Genomic DNA, 13,058 nt, shown 5'->3' on the forward strand with positions numbered 1-13,058 from the left:
CTCTTTTCCCACTATTACGGACATTTACACTACACGCTGCATCCGCAAAGCAAACTGCATTATGAAGGACCCCACGCACCCCTCATACAAACTCTTCTCCCTCCTGCCGTCTGGGAAAAGGCACCGAAGCATTCGGGCTCTCATGACCAGACTATGTAACAGTTTCTTCCCCCAAGCTATCAGACTCCTCAATACCCAGAGCCTGGACTGACACCTTACTGCCCTATTGTCTTGTTTATTATTTATTGTAATGCCTGCACTGTTTTGTGCACTTTACGCAGCACTGGGTAGGTCTGTAGTCTAGTGTAGTTTTTTTCTGTGTTTTTTTTAACGTAGTTCAGTGTAGTTTTTGTATTGTGTCATGTAACACCATAGTCCTGAAAAATGTTGTCTCATTTTTACTATGTACTGTACCAGCAGTTATGGTCGAAATGACAGTAAAAAGTGACTTGACTTGACTTGCATCAGTATTTACCAAGGAGAATTTGATGGGGATTTTGAGATAAAGGAGGTAACATTAGGTCACTTAAAGAACATTAAGCAAAATAAGTTCCCAGGATTTGATGGAATAACCAGCAAGCAAGATGTTCGATGAAATTGTTACAATTTTACAAAATCACGTGAGCCCTAAACCGCTGGTAATAGCTGCGAGATTTGGCTTTTTACAAAAGGAACCGTCAAAAGATGAAAGCATTTCCGAATACATTGCAGAACTGTGCAAACTTTCCCAGTACTGTGACTTTAGAGATTGGCTTTCTGATGCGTTAAGGAACAGGCTTGTCCCTGGCACACCTAGTCAAAGCACTGAAAAGAGGATACTGAAAATAAGAAATGTAACCTTAGAATAGTCACTGACCATTGCAATATCGTTGGAGATGGCAGCAAAGTATGCAGCACTACAGGAAAGGAGTTTAGAATGTGAAATGCACAAAATATTCCTGAATGGTGCAAAAAGCCAAGTATTGATGTGGGAAATCCTCCCAGATGCAAATGACTGTTGGTACAAAGAAAAAGTCATATAGCGAGAATGTGCAAGGCAGACAACCAAGTTTATAACTCTCAAACACAAAACTAAGCAAATATATAAAGTTAGCAAATGTAAAACAGAATCAGACAACATTGAATCTGACAAATGTAAACTGTCATGCCTAGAACTGCAGAGTATAATTGAAGCAGATCACAGAATCATATGGATCACAATAGATGTGCCTGGTGTAAAACTGTAAATGGAGCTGGAGACAGGGTCAGCTTTGTCTATAATTTCAGAGGCTGACCACAACAGCCTATTTTCTAAGATACCATTAGAGAAGACCTCAGTGATGCTAAACACCTATACAGGTGAATAAATATCTCCCAAAGGTGAATGGAAGGTAAAAGTGATGTATGGAGGCCAAACACAGCAGTTGGAGCTTTATGTATTGAAAAAGTGGTCGGTCTTTACCAATAATCAAAGATCTCCTTTTTTTCAGTTATTCCGTGGTACAAGGCAAGCCTGGCCTTTAAGTCCTTTACTATTTGACATTGTTTTGGAACCTTTGGCTATAGCCATTCGTGAATCACCTAATATTTTGGGTATTACTCGTGGGGAAAGGACGTATAAGTTATCATTATATGCTGATGATTTGTTACTATACATATCCGACCCTGAGAGATCTATTCCTGCTATTTCGTCCTTGCTTGCTCAGTTTAGTAACTTTTCTGGTTATAAATTGAATTTTAATAAGAGCGAATTATTTCCATTAAATATGCAAGTTCCAATTTATAAACATTTACCATTTAAAGTTGTCACAGATTATTTTACTTACTTGGGTATTAAAATTACCAAAAAACATAAAGATTTATTTAAAGTTAATTTCTTACCTTTAATTGACCAAATTAAGCAACTTGCTACCAGGTGATCTCCATTATCTTTGTCATTGGTTGGTCAAATTAATGCTATTAAGATGATGGTATTACCCAAATTCTTATATTTATTTCAAGCATTACCAATTTTTATTCCTAAATCTTTTTTTGATATTATTGACTCCAAAATATCTTCCTATCTGTGGCAGAATAAAAATCCTACACTAAGCAAAAAATATTTACAGAAGCCTAAGAAGGAGGGCGGTTTGGCTTTGCCAAACTTGAGATTTTACTATTGGGCAGTTAATATACGATATTTAATATTTTGGACACAAGAATCGACTATAGCAGCTTGCCCACAATGGGTAAATTTGGAATGTAAATCTGTACAAGACTTTTCATTGTTTTCAATTTTAGGATTTTCACTTCCTTTTTCTTTATCTAAATTGAATAAACAAATAACTAATCCTATAGTCAAACATACATTGCGAATTTGGTTTCAATTTCGTAAATTTTTTTGGTTTGAATAAGTTCATCTTATCAAGCCCTATAATATCTAACTTTTTTTTTCGGCCCTCTTTTATGGATCAAGCTTTTGTTTTATGGAAAACAAAAGGTATAACATGTTTTCGTGATCTATTTTTGGATGATAGCTTTATGTCCTTTGAACAGCTATCTAATAAATATAATTTACCTAAAACTCATTTTTTTAGATATTTACAAGTTAGAAATTTTTTGAATAATGAGTTACAGTTTTATCCGAAACTATGTCCATCGGACATTACGGAAAGAATTTTAGCTCTGAATCCTTGTCAAAAGGGTTTAGTAGCTGTCATTTATAATGTGATCATGAAAATACAGCCAGAAGTATCAGAAAAAATTAAGAAGGAATGGGAAAAAGAACTTCACTGTCTTATACCCACTGAGCAATGGGAGAAAATTTTACTATTAGTCAATTCGTCTTCTATTTGTGCTAAACATGCCCTAATACAATTTAAGGTTGTACATAGAGCTCATATGTCCAAGGATAAACTTGCTCGATTTTATTCTTATGTTAATCCAACCTGTGACAGATGTCATTCTGATGTTGCTTCATTGACCCATATGTTTTGGTCTTGCCCTTGTTTGCAAAATTACTGGAAAGATATTTTCAGTATTATTTCAATAGTTCTGAATATCAATTTCCAACCGCATCCTATTACTTCAATTTTTGGTTTACCAATGGTGGATAATAGTCGTTTATCCCCCTCATCTCGACGAATGATTGCATTTGTTACATTAATGGCTAGAAGACCTATTTTATTGAATTGGAAATAAATTAATCCTCCAACTATATTTCAGTGGTTTTCTCAAACTATCTCTTGTTTGAGCTTAGAAAAAATTAGAAGTGTTGTCTTTGATTCTTCGGTTAAATTTGAAGAAACTTGGAAACCATTTATTCAACATTTTCATATGAGTTAAATTGCTTTTCCTAAACCTCACTTTTATTATCCTTAATTATTTGGATGGAGGTTCAGAGTTATTGGCACTACTGTATATATTTGACATTATGCAATGGCCCATGTTGGTTAGTGTTCCCCCCCCCCCCCTTTTTTGGGCTTTTTTTTTTAATTTTTTTTGTTCATAAATACTATGAGTTTGGGAGGTTATTATATATTGATTATCATATATTTGAATGTCTACTTAAACTATTAACTATGTACTCTCAAACTCTCTGTATTCATGTTTCATTTATGTTTGCTTAAAAATTAATAAAAAGATTTAAAAAGAAAAGAAAGAAAGAAAAGAAAGAAAAATGGAGGGCCAACAGTTTTCGTAAGTGATCAGTGAAGAAAAATCCAACTAGACTGGCACACAATCAAAGCACTCAGTGTGACATCAACAGGCAACTTTAGCCTAAATGGTAGCATTGATCAGAAGCTATCTCAGATGCTAAATGCTAATGAGAGGATGTTTGTGAAGGGAATAGATAAACAGATCGAGGACTTGGCCAAAGGTTGTTCGGTATGCCAAAAAGTTCAAAATGTACACCCCAGGCACTGCTACAGATGATTCCAGAAATGAAAGGTTTATCATATGAGGAATGTTTGATGGGGGGGGGGGGGGGGGGGGGAATCTCATTGAATTTTTTTCAAATGTGGAAAGGACTAGACAGAGTAGATGTGGGAAGGATGTTTCCCATGGTGGGAGTCTAGGACAAAAGGGCACAGCCTCAGGATAGAAGAGCATCCATTCAAAACAGAGATATGGAGGAATTTCTTTAGCAAGAGGGTGGTGAATTTGTGGAATTTATTGCCACGTGCAGCTGTGGAGGCCAGGTTGTTGGGTGTATTTAAGGCAGAGTTTGATAGGTTCTTCATTGGACATGGCATCAAAGGTTACGGGGAGAAGGCCGGGAAATGGTGTTAAGGAGGAGGAAAAAAGGATTAACCATGATTGAATGGCAGAGAAGACTCGATGGGCCAAATGGCCTAATTCTGCTCTGATATCTTTGGGAGTGGCCGTCTTCACCAAAGAGTACATATTGACTTTGCTGGGCCATTCATGGACTCCATGTTCCTGATTGCTGTGGCCAGAGGTTATAACAATGAAGTCAACCACCTCAACAAATACCGTATCCGCACTGAGGACTATCTTCACCAAAAATGTTTTTTTATACAGGGAAATCTTCTCTGGTGTAATGGATATAGATTTGTTCACTTACTTTTATGGGTACTGCACTGGGGGCCCTATCCCCCACAGCTAGACATTTCCTCTAGCTCAACCCAGGGTCATCTACTAGAGACCTCAGCCTTGGAATCACACCTTTGTTGTCTTTTTTTTATTATTCGCGTTTCTTGGTTCTTAATTCAGTGGTTCCCAACCTTTTCTATGCCCCAATTGTGAACATAAAATTCAATGACTTCTTTGCTCCTGCTTCTCATTCATGATTTTGTCAAAACGTGGAATTTTCTTGCTGACTGCGATCCGCAGGTCTGCCTGTGGATTCAGGCGATTCCCAGATTTTGTCCTGATTGACAAAAGAGAACTGAATCCAGATTCACACAAGTATGTTGTTGCAAATGGATTGAGGACACGGAGTGCTTTTCCACCAAGTCTTGGGAACATATCCAGTGCTGCACACCAAAACTCCTCCAAAGTCTTGCTTTCAAATTGCATTTCAAGAGCTCAATTTGTCCGTAGATCAGTAAGATTTTCCTTCAGCTCTTCATCATCTGACATTTTCTCCAAATTGTAGGAATATGGATTCATGATCCATTCTTCTGAAATCTTCAAGTCTCCGGCAGCAAAATATCCTTCAAACGGTTCTGACAGCATTTCCAAATGAGCCACAATTTCTTCACACACAGTAGGAGTTATGGATTCAGCACTGTCAACCATGTCTTCTAGTGAAGGAAAATTTGAGAGACTGCTTCTTTCCACCTTTGACACCAAAGACGTAAATTTTCTTTGAAGGCATTCAACTTTTCACAAGCCTTCAATATGTTTATCCCTTTTCCTTGAAGAGAAACACTCAGGTCATTCATACGAGTGAAAATGTCAGCTAAGTAAGCCAGCATTTGGGCGAATTCCTGTGATTCCATTGCCCCAACCAGATCACATTCATGCTCCTCCAGAACAACTTTGATTTTTTCCCACAGTTCAAAGAAACGGGTTAAAGCTTGTCCTCGTGACAACCAACGGACTTCTGTGTGGAAAAGTAAAACTGAATGCTCACTTCCCAGATCCTCAAAATGATTTGAAGATGCGATGGTTCAAAGCACACCCCCTGATCCAGTAGATGATCTTCACACAAGTATCAAGGACTTTCTTCAAATTTGGAGGCAATGATTTTGATGTCAAAGCATGCCAATGAAGAAAACAATGGGTAACTTGCAAGTCTGGAATCTCCTTTTTCATCAATGCAGAAAAGCCAGATTTATTTCCAAGCATTGCAGGTGCCCCATCAGTGCACACAGAACCAATGACTTTGATATCTAAATCATGTTTGGCAAAGAAGACTTTCACCAGCTGCATCACATCCTTTGCAGTTGTGTTTGTTTTCAGATCTTTACAAAACAGGAAATCTTCCTTCACAGCACCATCATTGACATACCTCACTAATGTGATGAGTTGACTACAACTGCAGACATCAGTTGACTCATCCAATTGAATAGAGATTTTAAGAGGACTAGCTCTGACATCAGAGATGACTTGGTCCAAAATATCTTCACTCAAAACACTGATTCGGTGGTGAATGACATTATTTGATATGGGCACCTGTTCAAATTATTTTCTTGCTTCTTTGCCCAGGATAATTGTTGCCATTTCCAGTGCACATGGCTTGATGATATCTTCCACAATTGTATGGGGCTTCTTGGATTTGGCCACTTTATATGCCACTTGGTATGAAGCAAGAAGTAGTGGTTTTTCAACAGAAACAAAACCTAATTTTGGATGAGTTCTTTGTGAATCAAAATGAGCTCTTTTGATTTTCAATGAGCAATCATGTCCTGCAACATCAGCTCTGCCGTGCTTGTTCTTGAAGTGCTCTTGAAGCTTGGATGGCTTCAGATTTGAGTTGGAAAATACAACGCTACAAAGAATGCACTGGGGTTTTTGCAAGCCATTATTTCCTGTTGTGCAAGTGAAACCAAAGCACACATAGTCATCATTCCATTTCCTTCTTTTTGACACGATGAAAGGTTAAGGGTAAAGAGAAAAATATGAGCTAATATGAGAAAAACTATCTGACTAAGTCAGGGATGACTGCTTTACTCAAACAGATACGCCTATAGCAAAGTATCGCAAGAAATACGCTTTTGAATATTATATTACGATATTATATGCAGTTACACCAAGATAAATCGTCAGGTGGAAATGCTACGGGGACGTGACGCGACTTATTAGGCTACTCTCTACTGAATTTACACACCTATTTCTGATGGTTACCGGAGATATGAACTCCCATCACATGATTCAAAGTCCTCGGTGCTAACCATGATACCTCCTCAACTAACACAATTCAAAATTATCAACGATTCAAGAAAAATACCTTTTAAGAGAAAAAAAACCTTTGAAATTCAAAAACTTCTTTAATGCATTGAGACAAATACGAATGAATAACTTCCAACTACTTTTTATCAAAATGCGGCTTTTTAAAATTTCATAATTGAATAATTTACCTACTGTCTGCGGGTTTGGTTTTAAAGCGAAGTCGTTACTCAATGGTTGATTTGGGATGTATAAAGATTTTGGCATTATGAGATGATTTTTAACTCTGAGATGTAACCTTCTAGCTAACATTGATGAGACTCCGCAACTCTGTGTAACTCCCAGGTAACACTGATGAGACTCCTCAACGATGACTCGGGCAGCGGGAGACTGGAGTGTGCTTGGGACAAACGTTACTACCACTTATCAACGCATACTGGCAGCTGGCTGAGTGATGACTTGTGACTCGTCACTCAAGGACACAAGCCACTCTTTGTCGCACCCCCTGGGGGTGCGGGCACCCCAGATTGGGAACCCCTGTCTTAATTGTTCAGCGAGTAGATCGATTAAGCTTTATTCTACTGATTTCAATGATATATTGACAAATAAATACAGAAGGCTCAGGACAAAGTAAAATTGATTTCTTTTAATGTCAATAAGCTGTTATATCCAATCAAACGTAGTAGAATTCTATCCGAAATAAAAAAAGAACAAGCCCATGTAGTATATTTACAGGAAACTCACTTAAGTGATAATAAGCATGGAAAACTAGAGAACGGGTTTACAAAGGAGCAGAAACATGATGAGGAGCTTGTGGCGTTGAGAGAGTCAGCTCTTTCTGATGTAGAAATTGATAAGGAACCAGAGGGCTACTACCTGAAGGAGGGAGTGTTAATGAGGAAATGGAGGCCGACCACGGTGCCAGTTGATGAGGACTGGGCGGTGGTACACCAGGTGGTGGTTCCGAAGGTTTATCGGAATGAGATTTTTGAACCTGGTTCACAAGATACCTCTAGGTGGACACTTAGGAGTGAGGAAGGAGGTTATGGAGGCACAGAGTAAAGATGAGAAACAGATGGGGCAGTTAGAAGGTCCAGGGTTGGACACGGATGATCTGTCTGGTTTGACAGAGCTGTTTTCAGTTGAGGAAGTTAAGTGTGTTCCCAATGGTATAAGGGTAGTCCTAGATGAAAAGGATGCCGCTACCTTGAGGGAGTCTGCTGGGTTAGCAGACGAAGTTGTCTTAACCCGCAAGGTTGAGTTTACTCCAGATGGGAGTTGCCCAGAGAGTAACTGGGAGGATCAGGGGAACTTAGAATTTGAAAAGGGGACTGGTATTGAAAGCCTAGAAGAGGCAAATGTCCCGTTGGCTTGTGTTCAGGTTGTTGAAGTACCTGTGGAGTCACAGGGTACCAAACCTTGTGTGGAAGCTCAGGAAAGGTCTGAAGTGTCTGATTTGGGTAAAAAGGAATGCAATCCTTTTGGGTCAGATAGACTTGGTTCAGTGGAGAAAGGGTTAACCTTGACACCAGGAGAAAGTGAAAATTCTCAGTCACTTGTGTTAAAAGTTAGTGAGGAGATGAAAGCTGATGAGATGGATATTATTGAAGGAAAAGGGAAAAGTAGTGTTACTAGACTTTTGAATAAAGAAAATTTAAAGTCTGGATTGATTTTAGAAGCCTTGACCATGCTGAAGGAACAATGGTTTGTTAACAAGGTGCCTGTGAGTCAATTACAGTTTGTTTTGGAATTTAAGGATAAACAACTTGATGTTGTTCAAGTATGTGATTTGGAGAGACAGAACTTGAAGTGTTGTTTTGATCAAGAGGGATCACCTGCAGATGTCAAACTGGAAACTAACAGAATTAAAGATCCTGAAGATGAAATTAATGACCTGCTTAAAATTAATGAGTGGTGTGGAAGTTCAGCAAATGGGCTAAGGTTGGAAAACATTGGTGATAAGATAGCTCCTGTGAAAGGAGTCTGTGAAGGCCTATTCCACACTGGTGAGCAAGCTAACCATGTGAGGGTTAAGTGGAAAAGAGGCAAAGGTTGACCAAATGCCATTTTGAATAACAGGATCTGGTTTTGCGGGAATTTGATTTTTTTTTAAACAAAGAATGTGAATAATAAAGACAACATCATGGAAGATTGAATGTTAAGTTTAAAAGTAAAATAGAGATTAGTATTTACACAAACTTCTGTAATCACATGGTAATCACACATGTATTGGTTCACACTTTGTAATATACATCTAAGCTAAGATCACAATCCCTTGGTATTCTTGGCTAACATGAAAAATAAAAATAGGAGGTTATTAAGTTGGAGTCTGTTGTTACAGGAATTCAATATTAAAATACAACATGTAAAGGGGAGTGATAATGTAATTGCTGATTGTTTATCCAGATGCTAATTTGAAGGTGTATCTGTATTATTCTTGTAGTTAAGACCACTTCTGTATTTTGTTAAACTCTGTAATTCAGTAATATGCTTTATTAGTTAATTTTCACCCTGGTGAAAATTCCTGGAAGAATGGGGGTGTTATGAGTGATGAACAGACCTGATGGAAATGGGGTGCAGAGTTAACCATTCCCCCCCCCCCCCGAGAACTATGAACTATTGCTGTTGCTATGCTGCTACTGAGAGAGAGAGATAAAGCCCAGGCAAGAACATCTGCTGCAGATAAGAGGGAGAAAGAGACTGTTGATCTATTGTATTTTGACTCTTCCTGGATTATTTACCTCCCAATACAAGGACTTTACCTTGCTCATTAACATTCCTCAGGAGACAACATGAGTGGCCTGATTTGATGGACACAGTCATTCAGAGTTGATGGATAGCTGAGACCCCGTTAGTAGGAATAAAAGACAAGTCTGGGGAGACACCCTTCAGACACACCAGTGGACACTGACTGAGTGTTGTGAACCCACAGAAAGGTGGGGGTTTCGGAGACCGAATCAGGAGATCAGCCAATAAAGCTCACAGTGTGACAGCAGGGACTGTGGGGACTCGTGTGTGTGTCCACTCATGCCAGAGTGACGAGTCCACCACAGAAGAACAGTCTAGCTGAAGGACGGAGGGGTCATAACTGAATGGCCACAACGACACGACGGGTTAAGAAAGCCACAGAAGGTTTGCCTGCTGCAGCTGCCTAATCTCTCGCTCTCTCTCTCCAACGATTACAACACAACAACCATAACTACCTCAACATGTATGAACTGGACTGAACTTTACACTTTTCTATGACAATTCATTTACCCCTAGACATCGATAGAGCTTGTTTATTATTGCTTATTATTATTCCTACACTTTTAGGTTTATTATTGCTAACTTGTTTTAAATGTATATTTGCATTTCTGATACTGTATTGTGTAGTTTACTAATAAACACCTTTAGTTTTGATACCACCAGACTCCAATGGATTCTTCTTTCTCTGCTGGTCTGACACCCAGTTACGGGGTACGTAACAGTTAATAAAACTTACTTTGAACCTTTGAAACTGTTCAGCAATACTCTCTTGTCTCAATTAAGCAAAATAGTGTCCCAAATAAATGAAGAAAATCTCGGCTATTTGCTCAATTAGTTTTTTTTTAAGAGTTGTCCTAAATACCAGAATCCACTGTATTGAAAAGAAATCCTGATTACAATGCTGCTGTAGTTCTCATTCTCAGCACTGGATGTAGATAGAGTGAAAATGAGCACTGGTAGGCGTGCACACAAAATTCTGAGAAAATTCAACAGGTCAGGCAACATCTCTGGAGGGAAATAAACAATTAACGTTTCAGACTGTGTGTTACTCAAGACTTCCAGCATCTGCAGTCCCTCTTGTATCTATGGCTGGTGGCCCACAACAATGGCAAATCATTTTAAGCACAGCCACAAATCACTCAATGTGGATGAAAAGCAAGTCGCAACGATCAGGCAGGAAAATATTTTAAATGCCTCATTTTTGTAAATCATTCCAGCATCTCTACTTTTACCTTTGTAAATACATCTGTATGACTCAGTAAATAAACCAGTTAACAATTTTCCATGGTGAATAGCTCCCTATAAATATATCACTACAGCTCTGTGGTTATTACTAAATGACACATCAGTTAAGCGGTACAAATTCCTAAACATTCATTCTATATTACAGTGCACTGCTTCATAAGTTTGTATCAGTGTCAATGGGCTGGGTCACAAACACAGCAATTCCAACAAAGTTTTAAATTCTCTTCCACATAGAAGACTTGTATTACAAAGCATTGTCTTATGAGAGCAACACACACAAAATGCTGGAGGAACTCAGCAGGCCAGGCAGCACCTATGGAAAAAAAGTACAATCGATGTTTCGACCCAAAACCCTTTGGCAGGACTGGATTTCAGCCCGAAACATTGACTGTACTTTCTCCGTAGATGGTGCCAGCCTGCTGAGCTCCTCCAGCATTTTGTGTGTGTTGCTCGGATTTCCAGGATCTGCAGATTTTCTCTTGTTTCTGATTGTCTTATGAGATCTGGGTAAAGCCTCAAGGTAACACTGGTTCTCTGGAAAGTATATTTCTCTACCATCTCTGCCATAGCCTTTCAATTCCTTTTTTTTAAAACGAGCAAAAATAATTACATAAAACAAGAACTCAATAGCTTGGTAGCAACGTACTAACATGGAATATGGCATATGGAAAGAAAACCAGAAGAAAGAATATACAAATCATTTTCATGTAGCTGCAGAGATCAGTACTACAACCTTCAACGTTCACATTTTATATAAGTGAACCATTAGCTTTTATTACAAGGGGCATGAAACACAAGAGTCTTGCTACAATAATTAGTAGGTTGGCAGGTCACTGTAAATTGCCTCATGTAGTGAACAGTAGACTCTGGGGAAAACTAACAAGAACAGTGGGGGGGGGGGAGAATAAATTAGAACTCTCCCCCATCCCATTGGACAGAGGACACAAAAATCTGAAAGCATGTAGCACCAGGCTCACCGACACCTTCCACCCCAGTGATATAAGACTATTATTACCTAGTATGATGAAATGGACTCCTGACCTCACAATCTACCTTATTATAATCTTGCACTGTACCGTTTACCTGAACTGCACTTTCTCTGTAGCTGTTGCACTTCATTCTGCATTCTGTTATTGTTTTGTTTTGATGTGTACAAACAGTATGCAAGACAAGCTTTTCACTGTACTTCAGTACATGTGACAGTAATAAACCAATTCCAATATAGGATTAGTGTAAATGTGTATGTGGACTCTTTGGGCCAAAGGCCCTGTTTCTGTGCTGTATGTCTCTCTGATTCTTTAACTGCGCAGAGCTCTAGCAAGATTAAACCTGTTCAGAATTTTGGCCTTCCACTGCAGGAAAAATCTTGTACCTCAGAATGATAAAAATGGTAGATTCACAAGACTAAATCCTCAGATCAAAAAGAAGCTACTGAATATGTTGCACGTATTCTCTCTGAATTTTAGAATACAGGATTCCAAGAGAGATTTATATGATAGATGCTTTACACACACTAATTGAGAAACTTGCTGGGATTCCCTTAGTTTACTTGGGACATTATGCCGCTTAATTGGAGCAGGAAATTGCTGCCAAGCAGTTTCGCGCTAGCATCAGTCATGCGCACTTGTAGATGCTACAATGTGTGTAGAGTGAAAAGTTTCTAAATAGCATCAGTTGCATGTGCTTGTGTTCAAAAAAGTGATTTTTGTCATTGATAGTTGGTGAGGAAAAAGTATAAGGCAATTCCGAACTTTTGCTCACAGTGGTTTCAAGCATTCAAGCCAGGAGTGAAAATGAAATGATTTCACTATCTCAGTAAGTTAGGATCTGCGAAGAATTTGAAGGTACTGAAAAACATTTTGAATGTTAAAATGAAAATTAAGATTCGGAAAATGCAATAATCAATAGCATTGTATGAAGCCAGTCCATTATCTGCACTAGAAATCTGCACTGAGTTTGTTCATTGTGTACACTGGATGAATTCCTCCATCGATAATTATTAGTAACTAACACATAGTATTGTAGTGGTCTAATTTGTTCTGTATTTCATTTAAATACATAATTTGTTACTCAGTTTGTCTTTTTAACTATTTTAACTACTTATACAAAATGTCAACTCTTTGGGCCAAAATGTACTGGTCTCAATTAACCAGAATCCACTATATATTTTGGCTTAAAATAATCTACTGAGCCAGAATAAATCACTGGACACCACAAGGGTAAACGGAATGACACAGGTGAAGTACAGT

General features: G+C 38.4%; 1 protein-coding gene across 2 annotated transcripts in view; it reads right to left on the reverse strand.

The window, feature by feature from the left end:
* The window catches only part of LOC140737302 (nucleus accumbens-associated protein 1-like), a 68,105-nt gene that overhangs the window by 54,427 nt on the left and 620 nt on the right, over positions 1 to 13,058 (reverse strand). The window lies entirely within an intron of this gene.

Source organism: Hemitrygon akajei, chromosome 12, assembly GCF_048418815.1.
Source record: "Hemitrygon akajei chromosome 12, sHemAka1.3, whole genome shotgun sequence".
NCBI lineage: Eukaryota > Metazoa > Chordata > Chondrichthyes > Myliobatiformes > Dasyatidae > Hemitrygon > Hemitrygon akajei.